Consider the following 14279-nt stretch of genomic DNA (forward strand, 5'->3'; position numbering starts at 1 on the left):
TTGCCAATTAAGCAAGGAACTTGAACTCCATTGTGCATGAGTGTGCCTTCTCCTTCCACCCACCTGAAATTGGCAAGTGAGACTGGCACAGACACACCACCATCCTTGTTAAACAAGTCTGGAAAGAGTGTTGGGAAGACAAGAGAGGAAAGTGACGACTGAGGAAGTCTGGGCAGAGATGAGAGAAATTACAGCAGCTATGAGAGTTGTTTTTTCTGGAGTAGTCATGAGTGGAGTTCACAGGCTGTTCTCTTACTTATTGACAAGTTGAGCCCAATGGATAATTTAAAAGAGGAAAGGCAAGACAGTCTAATGTGTAAGTCACAGATAGCTCACTAATGAAGGTGGTGCAAATGATTACAGTTCCCCAAAGGCAGCACAGGGAGATAGGGGAGGCATGATGGAGGGTGCCCTGCACATGCCTCTTAGATGAGTAGTCAGTAACTTTTCAGGCCAGTACCGCATAGGCGCTGAAGTTTATTTAGAAGTGGGAAAGTATAAAAATAGAGCAGCGGAATGCTTTAACTCTTGCTAACCCAATTCTCTCTGGAGGGGAGATAAAAGACAAAAAAACAATGATACAGTTGATGCCAGTGGTCTCAAATGTGGGAAGGGGGATGATAATAAAGTTACAAAAGCCCTGTTGTCCTTGATCCTTTTTGAAAAGATGGCCAAAGAAAAGACTGGTTCTAATTTAAAGAATTTAACTGTGTGAACAATAACCTGATTTTAAAACTCTCTGATGAGTCTTTCCTCTCAGAAGATTATTAAGTTCAGACTGAGACTTAAACAAATATTTCTTAAACTGGGTTAGAAGTAGTGTTTGAAGTTTCCAGAGTTCATGTAAATAGGAATTTAACATTTCTACTGGTAAACAGAAAGACAATTTCTTTTTGAAGAATATTTGGGCTGAGTGTGAAAAGTTAAAAGGAAAACAGAACAAAAACTATGAATGCCATCACTTCCAGGATGACCCATGTTCCCCAAGAAGATAGAATTTATATTGTCTCAAGACCATTTAACTCCTGTGTTTCAGACATAGTTTTATTTAGGTGAAGACACTTGTTCTGGATCAGAACCAAGTGAGATAAAAAGGAGTGGCTGGAAATAAAGGCTAAAGTCTTAGGAAGTAATTTCCCCCATTTGGATATCTTTAGAATTTTGGTTTCTGCAACTTCTAGCTTGAGAAGGGAGATGCTGATAAAAGGTGGATCTTTATAGATCTACAATTATATACAGAATATGTTTTTAACTTTAGAAAAATATCTCGTCTATGGCCATACCACCCTGAACCCGCCCGATCTTGTCTGATCTCAGAAGCTAAGCAGGGTCAGGCCTGGTTAGTACTTGGATGGGAGAAAAATATCTCAAAAGGAGTTATGAATTCTAGATTTTTTTAATATATGAAATTTATTGTCAAATTGGTTTCCATACAATACCCAGTGCTCATCCCAAAAGATGCCCTCTTCAATGCCCATCACCTACCCTCCCCTCCCTCCCACCCCCCATCAACCCTCAGTTTGTTCTCAGTTTTTAAGAGTCTCTTATGCTTTGGCTCTCTCCCACTCTAACCTCTTTTTTTTTTTTTTCTTCCCCTCCCCCATGGGTTTCTGTTAAGTTTCTCAGGATCCACATAAGAGTGAAAACATATGGTATCTATCTTTCTCTGTATGGCTTATTTCACTTAGCATCACACTCTCCAGTTCCATCCACGTTGCTACAAAGGGCCATATTTCATTCTTTCTCATTGCCACGTAGTACTCCATTGTGTATATAAACCACAATTTCTTTATCCATTCATCAGTTGATGGACATTTAGGCTTTCTCCACAATTTGGCTATTGTTGAGAGTGCTGCTATAAACATTGGGGTACAAGGAATTCTAGATTTTTTTAAAAGGGTTTGAGAAAGAGAAGACAGATGACACCTCACTGAAGGATAAACTCACTCTGACCTGGAGCTCCAGCACCAAGAGGGCAGGAGCCAAGCAGGACTGAGGAGAGGCAGGGGCAATCTTGCACTTAATGGTGACTGGGTGAGGGTCAGCAGGGTGCAGAACGATGTGCCCCAGAAAGGCCATTATTCCATGTCTTCCTCCTAAAGAAGACTCACAATGCTCAGCCTATACTTACCCAAGCTGAAAGAAGAAACAAGGGAGAAAAAGAAAATCACATAAGACCTAGTAAAAAAGAAGCTGCATTCATCAGCTGCTGTGTGTGTGTGTGTGTGTGTGTGTGTGTGTCTGTGTGTGTTAAATGTGATAATATACTTCAGTAACAACAACAACAAACTCTCAATCCTACAACAACAAAAAACCCCAATCAACAATAGCCAAACTATGGAGAGAGCCCAAATGTTCTCTGACTGATGAACAGGTAAAGATATGGTGTGTGTGTGTGTGTGTGTGTGTGTGTGTGTGTGTGTTACTCAGCCAGGAAAAAAAATGAAATCTTGCCATCTGCAACAATGTGGATGGAGCTAGAATGTATTATGCTAAGTGAAAGAAGTCAATCAGAGAAAGACAAATTCATATGATTTCACTCATATGTGAAATTTAAGAAACAAGAGAGATGAACACATGGGAAGGGGGGAAAGAGAACAAAGGGAAACAAACCACAAGAGACTCTTAACAACAGAGAATAAACTAAGGGTTGATAGAGGAGGTGGATGGGGGATGGGCTAGATTGGTGATGGGTATTAAGGAGGGCACTAGTTGCGATGAGCACTGGGTACTGTACGTAAGTGATGAATTACTGAATTCTACTTCTGAAACCAGTACACAATACACTGTATATTAACTAAAATTTAAATTAAAAACAGAAATATAAAAAAAATCAGAAAATATGCAAAGACTTGAACAGACATTTCTCCCAAAATGATCTACAAATTGTCAAAATGCACATGAAAAGACATTGAACATCACTAATAATTAGAGAACACAAATCAAACCACACTGAGATACTACCTCACTCCTATTAGGATGAGGTAGTCAAAAAAGCAAACAAGCAAGCAAACAAGAAAGAGAAAAGAAAAAAGAAATAGAAGGTAAAATAACAACAGAAAAGATCAATGAAACTATGAGCTGGTTCTTTGAAAAGATATACAACATTGATAAACATTTAGCTAGACTCAAGGACTCAAATAAATAAAATCAGAAATAAAAGGGGTGCCTGGGTGGCTCAGTGGGTTAAGCGGCCGACTTCGGCTTAGGTCATGATCTCGTGATCTGTGAGTTCAAGCCCAGCGTTGGGCTCTGTGCTGAGAGCTCAGAGCCTGGAGCCTGTTTCAAATTCTGTGTCTCCCTCTCCCTGACCCTCCCCCGTTCATGCTCTGTCTCTCTCTGTCTCAAAAATAAATAAATGTTAAAAAAAAAAGAAAGAAATAAAAGAGGAGACTTTATGACTGATACTACAGAAATACAAAGAATCATGAGACTACTGTGAACAATATGCCACCAAATTTGACAACCTAGAAAAAATGGATAAATTCTTAGGAACATACAACCTACCAAGACTGAATCATGAAGAAATAGAAAACCTGAATAGATCAAGGGTGCCTGGGTGGCTCAGTCAGTTAAGCATCGACTTCGGCTCAGGTCATGATCTCACAGTTCATGAGCTGGAGCCCCACATCAGGTTCTGTGTGACAACTCAGAGCCTGGAGCCTGCATCGGATTCTGTGTCTCCCTCTCTCTCTGCCCCTCCCCAGCTCATGCTCTATCTCTCAAAAATAAATAAACGTTAAAAAAAATTTTTTTTAAGGAAACCTGAACAGGGGCACCTGGGTGGCTCAGTTGGTTGAGTGTCTGACTTCGGCTCAGGACATGATCTCACAGTCTGTGAGTTCAAGCCCCATGTCGGGCTCTGTGCTGACAGCTCGGAGCTTGGAGCCTGCTTCGGATTCTGTGTCTCCCTCTCTCTCTGACCCTCCCCCGTTCATGCTCTGCCTCTCTCTGTCTCAAAAATAAACATTAGAAAAAAAATTTAAAAAAAAAGAAAAAGAAAAAGAAAACCTGAACAGATCAACTACTAGTAAAGAGATTGGATCAATAATCAAAACCTCTCAAAAGACAATAGTCCAGGACCAGGATGCTCCACTGGTGAATTCTACCAAACATTCAATTAATACCAATCCTTCTCAAAGTCTTTAAAAAAAAATAAAATAAATAAAATAAAAAACAGAAGAAGAGGGAATGCTTCTGAACTCCTTTTACGAGACCAGCATTATTACCCTGATACCAAAACCAGACAAGGACACCAAAAGAAAAAAAAAATCATGGGCCAATAACATTATCTATGAGGAAAATAGATGCAAAAATCCTCAATAAAATATTAGCAAACCAAATACAACACATTAAAAGGATCATACACCATGCAAATCAAAACCACAGTGAAATATCACCTTAGTACTTGTTAAAATGGCTATTATCAAAAAGATAAGAAATTACAAGTGTTGGCAACAATATAGAGAAAAGGGAACCTCTGTGTACTGCTGGCAGGGATGTAAACTGATGCAGTCACTATGGAAAACACTGGAGGTTCCCCAAAAAATTAAAACTAGAACTATCATATGATCCAGCAATATTACCTCTGGTTATTTTATCTGAAGAAAATGAAAAGCAACTATTAAATATGCTTTATTAAATAAAGAAAATGAAAGTGCATGTTCACTGCATCATTATTTACAATAGCCAAGCCATGGAAACAACCTAAGTGTCCATTCAGTGGATGAATGGATAAAGAAAATGTTACACACACACACACACACACACACACACACACACACACACAACCAGGCTGTTAGTCAGACATAAAAAAGAACCCTGTTGTTTGAGATAACATGGATATACCCGAGAGTATTATATTAAGTGAAATAAGTGACAGAGAAAGACAAATACCCTATGACCTCATTTATATGTGGAATCTAAAAACAAAAACAAAAACAAGCTCACAGATACAGCAAAGAGATTGGTGGCTGCCAGGAGTGGATACTGGTGGGGGGCAGGGGAGGAATAAGAAAAGGGAGTCAAAAGGTACAAACTCCCAGTTGTAAAATAAGTAAGTCATGGAGATGTAATGTACACCATGGTGACTATAGTTAATAATAGTGTTGCATATTAAATAGTTGCTAAGAGAATAAATCTTATTAAAGTTCTCATCACAAGAAAAAAAATTTTTTGTAACTATATAAGGTGACAGATATTAAACCAGATGGTTGTAGTGATCATTTAACAGTGTATACACATATCAAATAATTACATTATACACCTGAAACTAAACAATGGTATGTCAATGATGCCTCAACTAAAGAAACAACAACAACAAAATAACAAGTGTTGGCACAGATTGGAACCTTTGTGCAGTGTTAGTGCAGTGTTAGGGGGAGCTTCAAATACTGTATCCACTGTGGGAAAAGGGTATGGCAGTTCTTTACTTAAGACAGAATTATAATAGGATCCAATAATCTCACTTCTGGGTATATACCCCGCAAAATTGAAAGCAGAGTCTCACAGAGATATCTGTACACCCATGTTCATAGCAGTATTAGTTACAGTAGGCAAAGGTAGAAAGAACCCGTGTCTACTGACAGATAAATAGATAAACAAAATGTAGTATACACATAAAATGGAGTATTATTCAGCTTTAAAAAGGAGGGATAGGCTCCTGGGTGGCTCGGTTGGTTGAGCGTCCAACTCTTGATTTCAGCTCAGATCGTGAGTTCAAGCCCCATGTTGGGCTCCACACTGGGTGTGGAGCCTACTCAAAAAATATTAATAAAAAACAATGAAATAAAAAGGAAGAAAATTCTGATACATGTTTCAGCTGGATAAAGCTTGCGGCCATTCTGCTAAGTGAAATAAGCCAGTCACAAAAAGACAAATACTGTATGATCCCACTTATATGAGGTGCCTAGATTAGTTACCATTCACAGAGATAGAAAGTAGAATGATTGTTGCCAGGTGCTAGGCTAGAAGTAGGGAGCTACTGTTTAATGGGTACAGAGTTTCAGTTTTGCAAATGAAAAGACTTCTGGAGATGGACAGTAGTCCTGGCTGCACAATCATGTGAATGCACTTAATACCAGCGGACAATACACTTAAATGGTTAAAATGGCACGTTTTATGTTATGTGCATTTTACAATTATATAAAAACAAATTTTAAAAGCCCAAAACAGCCAAAGGACAATCTGTTCAAAATGCCAAGACTGGAAAGGGGAAACCTGTTGAGCTCAAGTCCAAGGCAGAACGAGGATGGCGCCAAGGTCTCCCTGTCTTCTTGCCATACTAACCCTCCTTAAGAAATAACAATAGAACGGCCCAGTGGTAGGTGTGCATAGCGCCTTCCAACAGTGAATCATCACCCGAGTGCAAGTGCTAACTGAACGAGCTAAACGAAAATCCATTGTACTACTGGACACCAAGTTACATTTAATCTGAAACATTAAGTTCCCATGGACCTCAATAGGAAGTGACAATCTGAGAACCAAGAAATTTAAGGGAAATGAAGTTTAAATAGGGGCCAGGTCCAAGCAGAAAGTCCAAAGCCTTGTTGACCTGTCTGGATTTCTACAAAAACATATCTAGTGGGAGCTGTCACTGAGCCCTAGCCATCAGTTTCTCTGAAATAAATGACTTTTTTAGAGGTTTGTGCAGCTTCCACAAAGATTTGATAGTACAAATATAGCACAATTTAATCTATGCCAACAACTGGATTCTCTTACTAAAACAGAAGTGGCTAAAACTTTCCATAGCTGTTATGTCCCTACTTTTTAGGGGAAAAATTCTAAAAATATATCACAACCCAGATTAGCATGAGGGGGGAGGGTGTATAAATATAATACCAATATAAAATTGTAATTAAAATGTTTTATAATTCCAATGTGTTTGCTCTTCTATACTTTGGTTCTTGTGGAACCCCAGAAATACTGTCAAAAAAATAGTATGAACTGACAAAAATTGTTATTTAATTTAGGTGGTACATTTTTTAATATGCATTCTTATTTTTAATCACTTAGACATGTATATTATTTTAAAAAGCAAATACTTCTATGATAAAGGAAGATTCAATAAGAAACTAGATATCTTTAAAAATGTATTACATCAACAGAACTAAAAAAATAAAGACAATCCATCTCAGTAGATGCAGAAAAAGCATTCAACAAAATTCAACTCCTATTCATGACTAAAACTTTCAGCAAACTAGAATGGAAGGGAACTTCCTCAGTCTGATAAAGGGTATCTACAAAAACCTCAGTGCTAACATTATACTTATTGGTGAATGGACTGAATGCTTTCCCCTAAGATCAGGAACAGGCAAGGATGTCAACTTTCACCATTTCTATTCAACACTGTAAAGGATGTCCTACCCAGTGTCACCTGGGGAAAAGAAAGGAGGGAGGCAAGGGAGAGTAGTTGGATTAGAAAGAAGAATGGAAAACTGTATTGACAACAGATCATCTATATGGAAAATTCTACAAAAACATCCACAAAAAAAGCTATGGAACTAATGAGTTTAGCAACATCACAGGATACAAAGTCAAAAATCAGTTGTGTTTCTACACACTACCAACAAACTATTAGACACTGAGATTCATAAAATTATATTTATAATAACATAAAAGCTATGAAGTATTTATGGATAAAGTTAGTTAAATATGTGCAAGACCTATTGTGAAAACTTCAAAACACTGCTGAGGAAAAGTATATATAACAAATGGAATAATGAATATAAATAATTATAACATGTTCACTCACTATGAAGTTGTCAGTTCTCCCCAAAATGATTTATAGAATCAAAGCATCACAGTGAAAACCCCAGCAGGGTTTTTTGATAGGAAAGCTGATTCTAACATTTATATGGAAATGCAAATGACCTAAAATAGCCAGAACAACTTTGAAGAACAAATTTGGAGGAATTATACTACCTGCTTCAAAAATTACAACAAAGTTAAAGTAATCAAGACAGTCTCTTCCTGGAAGAAAGGATAGACATATAGATCAATAGAAAAGAGAGTCCAGAAATATGCCCACACATACATCACAAATTGATTTTCATAAAGGTACCAAGGTAATTAATTCAATGAGCAAAGGCTAGTCTTTCAACAAATGGTGCTGGAACATCTGCTATCTACTTGCAAAAAAATTAATCCAGACCCTTAATTCTCACCATACATTAAAAATTCACTCAATGGTTCCAGAAGTAGATTCCCTAAGATCCATGATCATATTTCACAATATAGTAATTTTTCTCAATACCCATTGCTTTAATTAAGGGGAAGAAGGGGCCCTAATAAATATTAGTGTCATCAACTAATACTAAAAATTCATAATGGACCATAAGCCTAAATGTAAGAGCTAAAACTTTAACATTTCCAGAAGAAAACACAGAAAATTTTTATTGCAATCGTGGCAAATTGACAAATATTTCTAAAACAGCATAAAAAAGCATGAGCCATAGGGGCATCTGGGTGGTTCAGCTGGTTAAGTGTCCAACTGTTAGTTTTGGCTCAGGTCATGATCTCACAGTTCGAGAGATCGAACCCTCCATCAGGCTCTGCACTGACAGTACAAAACCTGCTTGGGATTCTATCTCTCCTCCCCTGCATGAGCACGAGCATGAGTGTGTGCGCGCTCTCTCTCTCTCTCTCTCTCAAAAATAAAAAGTATGAGCCATAAAGTAAAGAAAAAAGGACTTCATCAAAATTTTAGGCTTCTGCTCATCAAAAAACTGTTAAGAAATAAAAAGGTAAGCCACAGAAATATATTTGCAGAACATATTTCTGATAAAAGAGCTGTAATCAGAATAAGAACTCCTTTAATTCAAACATAAAAAGACAACTGAATTAAAAATGGTTAAAAGATATAAAAAGGCACTATACCAATAAGACATACAAATGGCAAATACAGGCATACATCATTTTATTGCACTTCACTTTTGTGCAATACTTAACCTCTGTGCTTCACATACACTGTGTTTTTATAACAAATGGAAGGTTTGTGGCAAGCCTGTGCAAAGCCATGTATACTGGTGCCATTTTTCCAACAGCATTTGCTCACTTCATGTCTTTGTGTCATGTTTTGGTAATTCTCACAATATTTCATATTATTTAATTATTACTATATTTGTTAGGGTGATCTGTGATCAGTTATCTTTGATATTACTATTATAATTGTTCTGGGGAGTCATGAGCCACACCCATCTAAGACAGCAAACTTAATAAATGTTGTGTGTGTTCTGACTGCTCTGTTGACCAGCCATTTCCCCATCTCTCTCCCTCTCCTTGGGCTTCTCAATTCCCTGAGACACAACAATACTGAAATTAGGCCAAGTAATAACCCCACAGTGAAATGGCTTCTAAGTGTTCAAGTGAAATAAAGAGTCACACGTCTCTTGCTTTGAATCAAAAGCTAGAAATGATTAAGCTTAGTGAGGAAGGCATGTTGAAAGCTGGAACAGGTTGAAAGCTAGGCCACTTGTACCAAACATGAGGTGCAAGCAAATGGTGCCAAACAAGTTAGCCAAGTTGTGAATGCAAAGGAAAAGTTGTTGAAGGAAATTACCAGTGCTACTCCAGTGAACACATGAATGATTCAAAAGTGAAACAGTCTTCTTGCTGATACAGAGAAAGTTTTAACAGTCTGGACAGAAGATCAAACCAACCACAACATTCCCTTAAGCCAAAGACTAATCCAGAGCAAGGCCCTAACTCTTTTCAATTCTATGAAGGCTGAGAGAGGTGAGGAAGCTGCAGAAGAAAAGTTTAGAGCCAGCACAGGTTGGTTCAGGAGGTGTAAGGAAAGCATAACATAAAAGTGCAAGGTGAAGCAGCAAGTTATCCAGAAGATCCTGCTCAGATAATGAAGGTGGCTATACTAAACAAAAGATTTTCAGTGTAGGTGAAACAGCCTTATATTGGAAGAAGATGCTGTCTCAGACTTTCACAGCTAAAGAGAAGTCAATACCAGGCCTCAAGGCTTCAAAGGACAGGCTGGCTCTCCTATTAAGAGCTAATGCAGCTGGTGACTTGAAGTTGAAGCCAATGCTCATTTACCATTCCAAAAATCCCAGGGCCTTCCGAATTATGGCAAATCTACTTTGCCTGTGTTCTATAAATACAACATTACCTGGATGATAGCGTACCTGTTTACAGCACGGTTTACTGAACATTTGAAACCCACTGTTGAGACCTTCTGCTCGGAGAAAGATTCCTTTCGAAATATGACTGCACATTGACAATGCACCCAGTCACCCAAAAGCTCTGATGAATATGTATGACAAGATTAATGTTGTTTTCATGTCTGCAAACATAACAGTCATTCTGCAGCCTGTGGATCAACGAGTCATTTTGACTTTCAAGTTTTATTTAAGAACTATGCTTTGTAAGGTGATAGCTGCTATAGAGGGTCTTATGATGGATCTGGACAAAGTAAATTGAAAACCTTCTGGAAAGAATTAACCATTCTAGATGCCACTCAGAACATTCCTGATTCAAGGGAAGAGGTCAAAATATCAACATGAACAGGAGTTTAGAAGTGGATTCCAACCCTCATGGAGTACTTTGAGGGGTTCAGGACTTGAGTGGAGGAAGAAACTCCACATGTGGTGGAAACAGCAAGAGAACTAGAAGTGGAACCTGAAGACGGGATTGAATTACTGCAATATCACGACAGGACTTTAACAGATAAGTAGTTGTTTCTTATGGGTGAGCAAAGAAGGTGGTTTCTTGAAATGGAAACTGCTCCTGGTGAAGATGCTGTGAAGACTGTTGAAACGACAACAAAGGATTTAGAATATGACATAAGCTTAGTTGATAAAGCAGCAGCAGGATTTGAGAGTATCAGCTCCAATTTTGAAAGGAGTTCTGTGGGGAAAATGCTATCAAACAGCATTGCACGCTACAGGGAATCATTTGTGAAAGGAAGAGTCAACCAATACAGCAAAGTTCACTGTTGTCTTATTTTAAGAAATTGCCACAGCCACCCCAATCTTCAGCACCCACCACCCTGATCAGTCAGCAGCTATCACCATCAAGGCAAGACCCTCCACCCGCAAGAAGATTATGGCTTACCAAAAACTTAGATGGTAGTTAGCATTTTTCAGTCATACAGTATTTTTTATTTAAGGTATGTACACTATTTTTTAAATTTTTAAATGTTTGTTTATTTACTTAGAGACAGAGACAGAGAGAGAGAGAGAGAGAGAGGAGAGAGGGAGGTAGAGAGAGAATCCCAAGCAGGCTCTGCACTGTCAGTGCAAAGCCCAATGTGGGGCTCAATCTCACAAACTATGAGATCATGACCTGAGACGAAATTCAGAGTCGGATGCTTAGCCTACTGAGCCACCCAGGCATCCATGTACACTGTTGTTGTTTTTTTTCAAACACAGTGCTATGGCACACTTAACAGACTACAGTGTAATCTAAACCTAACATATATACACTGGGAAATAAAAAAATTCATTTGATTCACTTCATTGTGCTCATTTTATTGCAGTGGTTCAGTACTTAACCTGCAGTATCTCCAAGGTACACCTGTCAACACATAAAAAGTTGTTCAATGTCATTAGTTATTAAGGGAATGCAAATTAAAACCGCCATGAGATGCCACCAGACACCCATTAAAATAAACTTAAGACTGACAATACCAAGTGTTAGTGAGGACATGGAACAACTGGAACTTCCAAACACTGTTTGTGCGAATGCCACTTTGAAAAACAGCTGTGCAGCATTTTATAAACACAGATGTACTACATGACCCTGCGGCAGTTCCTTTCTTGGGAATTATCAAAGAAAAATTAAAACACATTTGTTCATACAAAGGCTTGTACACAAATGGCTATACCAGCATCGTTCATATTAACAAAATGGAAACAACCCAAATGTTTATCAAAAGGTGAATGGATATAAGCAAATGAGGTTTATATAAAGTAAATGCTATTCAGTAATGAAAAGGAGTGAACAATATGGATGAATCTCAAAAGCATTATGATAAGTGGAAAAAGGCAGACACAAAAGACTACATATTATCAGATTTCATTTACATGAAATTTTACAGAAGGCAAAACAGTAGGTACAGAAAGCAGGATCTGAGGGTAGAAGGGTAGATTCCCCCCCTCAGAGGGGACTGACTATAACAGGGCACACAGAAACTTTTAGAGTTATTTGGAATGTTCTACATCACAACTGTGATGGTGGTTACACAACTATATTCATTTCCCAAAACACATCAAATTGAACACTGAAAATTAGTGATTTTATGTAAATTATACCCCAATAAAACTGAGTTTCAAAAAGTGCTTAACAGGGGTACGTGGGTGGCTCAGCCAGTTAAGCATCTGGCTTCAGCTCAGGTCATGATCTCGTGGTCCGTGGGTTTGAGCCCCGTGTTGGGCTCTGTGCTGGGAGCCTGGAGCCTGCTTTGGATTCTGTGTCTCCTCTCTGTGCCCCTCTCCCACTCGTGCTCTCTCTCTCTCTCGAAAATAAATAAACATTAAAAAAAGTAAAACAAAGCATTTAATAAAGATTTAAAAAAAATTTTAATGTTTATTTTTGAGAGAAAGACAGACAGAGTGCAAGCAGAGGAGGGCAGAGAGAGAGGGAGACACATAATCTGAAACAGGCTCCAGGCTCTGAGCTTCAGTGCAGAGCCCAACGCAGGGCTCAGACTCACGAACCGTGATATCATGACCTGAGCCAAAGTTGGAGGCTTAACCAACTGAATCACCCAGGCATTGCAAGACTTTTAAAAAGTAATATCCAATAGGGGTGCCTGACTGACTCAGTCAGTAGAACATGTGACTCTTGATCTCAGGATCATGAGTTCAAGCCCCATACTGGGAATGAAGCCTACCTAGAATTTTTTTTTTTTAAGTATTATCCAATATATAAGGTATATATGTACAGGCAACGTGCAACAAACTGTGGAGTTACCATTGTATTTCTCAGTAGTGGTTCTTTGGAATTTGATAACCTTAGTTTTATAACTGCATTGCAAAAATTGTTTCATGTATGATACAAAGAGACCTCTATCAGTTTGTAACAACATTTACCACTGGTACAAACAGATGGAGCAGACAAAGCACAGGATGTCCTCCTATGTCTCAGGAAGCAAAACTGCCTTAATGTCATCATTCAGTGAAGTCTCACAATATTCATAGAGGAAAACTTAGCTGTGTACCAGGCATCCCCCTGTCCACCATCTGGAATATTCTTCATTCAAAGCTAAAGAAGACATCTTTTCTTCTGCAAATGATTCAAGCCCTAACAGTGGTAAATAAAGCAAAAATGATACCACTGCTACAGTTTTAAAAATCAGGAGGAACACAAAGAGGACTTTGCAGGTCACTTCACATTCAAGGATAAGGCTATACACCACGTAAGTGGAGAGACGGATCATCACAATATATGACTGTGGGATGCTGCCATCCTAATAAAATAGAATGTATAAGGGATCCACCAAAAATTCATATCTTTTAACTATATTTGACCTATTTATTATTTGACCTATTTGTTTATGATGTTTCTCCCCACTAAATTGATGACACTCCATGATGATAGGGATTTCTGTCTTTGTTTACTGCTATATCCCTAGCACCTAGAACAATGCCTACTATGTAATAATTGCTCAATAAATACCCGTTAAGTGAATAAGTTATGCCTATGTTGATATTCAGTAAATACCTGTACAAATTTATTATGTCTATGTAGATATTATTCACAGGTAAATGATGTAATAACCTTCCTTTATATTTCCTTTCTTTTACAATTCTTTGACTAGAAGTTGTCTTGTTTCTTCATTTTGTTTCTAAATACCAATTCAGACAAACTTTCAAGCAAAAATGAATGTTATTTTCTCCTTTATTTCTTCATTTCAAAAATTTCCTACAATACATGTGTGTGTTCAGAATAAAGAACAAATGCACCTTTATAAAATTAGTTTTATAGAGGGCTATGTAAGTTAATAATAGCCTGTTTCAAGTTTTCTATTTCCTCAAATCTATCCCTCTGCATATGTTCTTTACCTTCTTTGAAAAACCCTCCACACATTTCTCTATAAATTTAGCCGGTCTCAACCCAATTTCCCCAGTTAAGAATCCTTTATAATACTGGTTAATCTCAATCCTTTGATCCACTTTGATTCCCAAAACAGAACCCTAAACCTCTTCAGTATATATCTGTATTACCTACTGCTAAAGAACATTCAATAAATGCTTAATTTGTTGAACCTGATGAATTTCTGTGAGACTGAAGAAGCATGAGAGTACAAAAATTAATGTAAAGCT

The 14279-nt window shown here is 37.9% G+C and overlaps 1 protein-coding gene across 5 annotated transcripts in view; it reads right to left on the reverse strand.

The window, feature by feature from the left end:
- Positions 1–14279, reverse strand: part of REC114 (REC114 meiotic recombination protein) — a 173398-nt gene that overhangs the window by 68770 nt on the left and 90349 nt on the right. The window lies entirely within an intron of this gene.

Source organism: Panthera leo, chromosome B3 (assembly GCF_018350215.1).
Source record: "Panthera leo isolate Ple1 chromosome B3, P.leo_Ple1_pat1.1, whole genome shotgun sequence".
In the NCBI taxonomy this organism is placed as follows: domain Eukaryota; kingdom Metazoa; phylum Chordata; class Mammalia; order Carnivora; family Felidae; genus Panthera; species Panthera leo.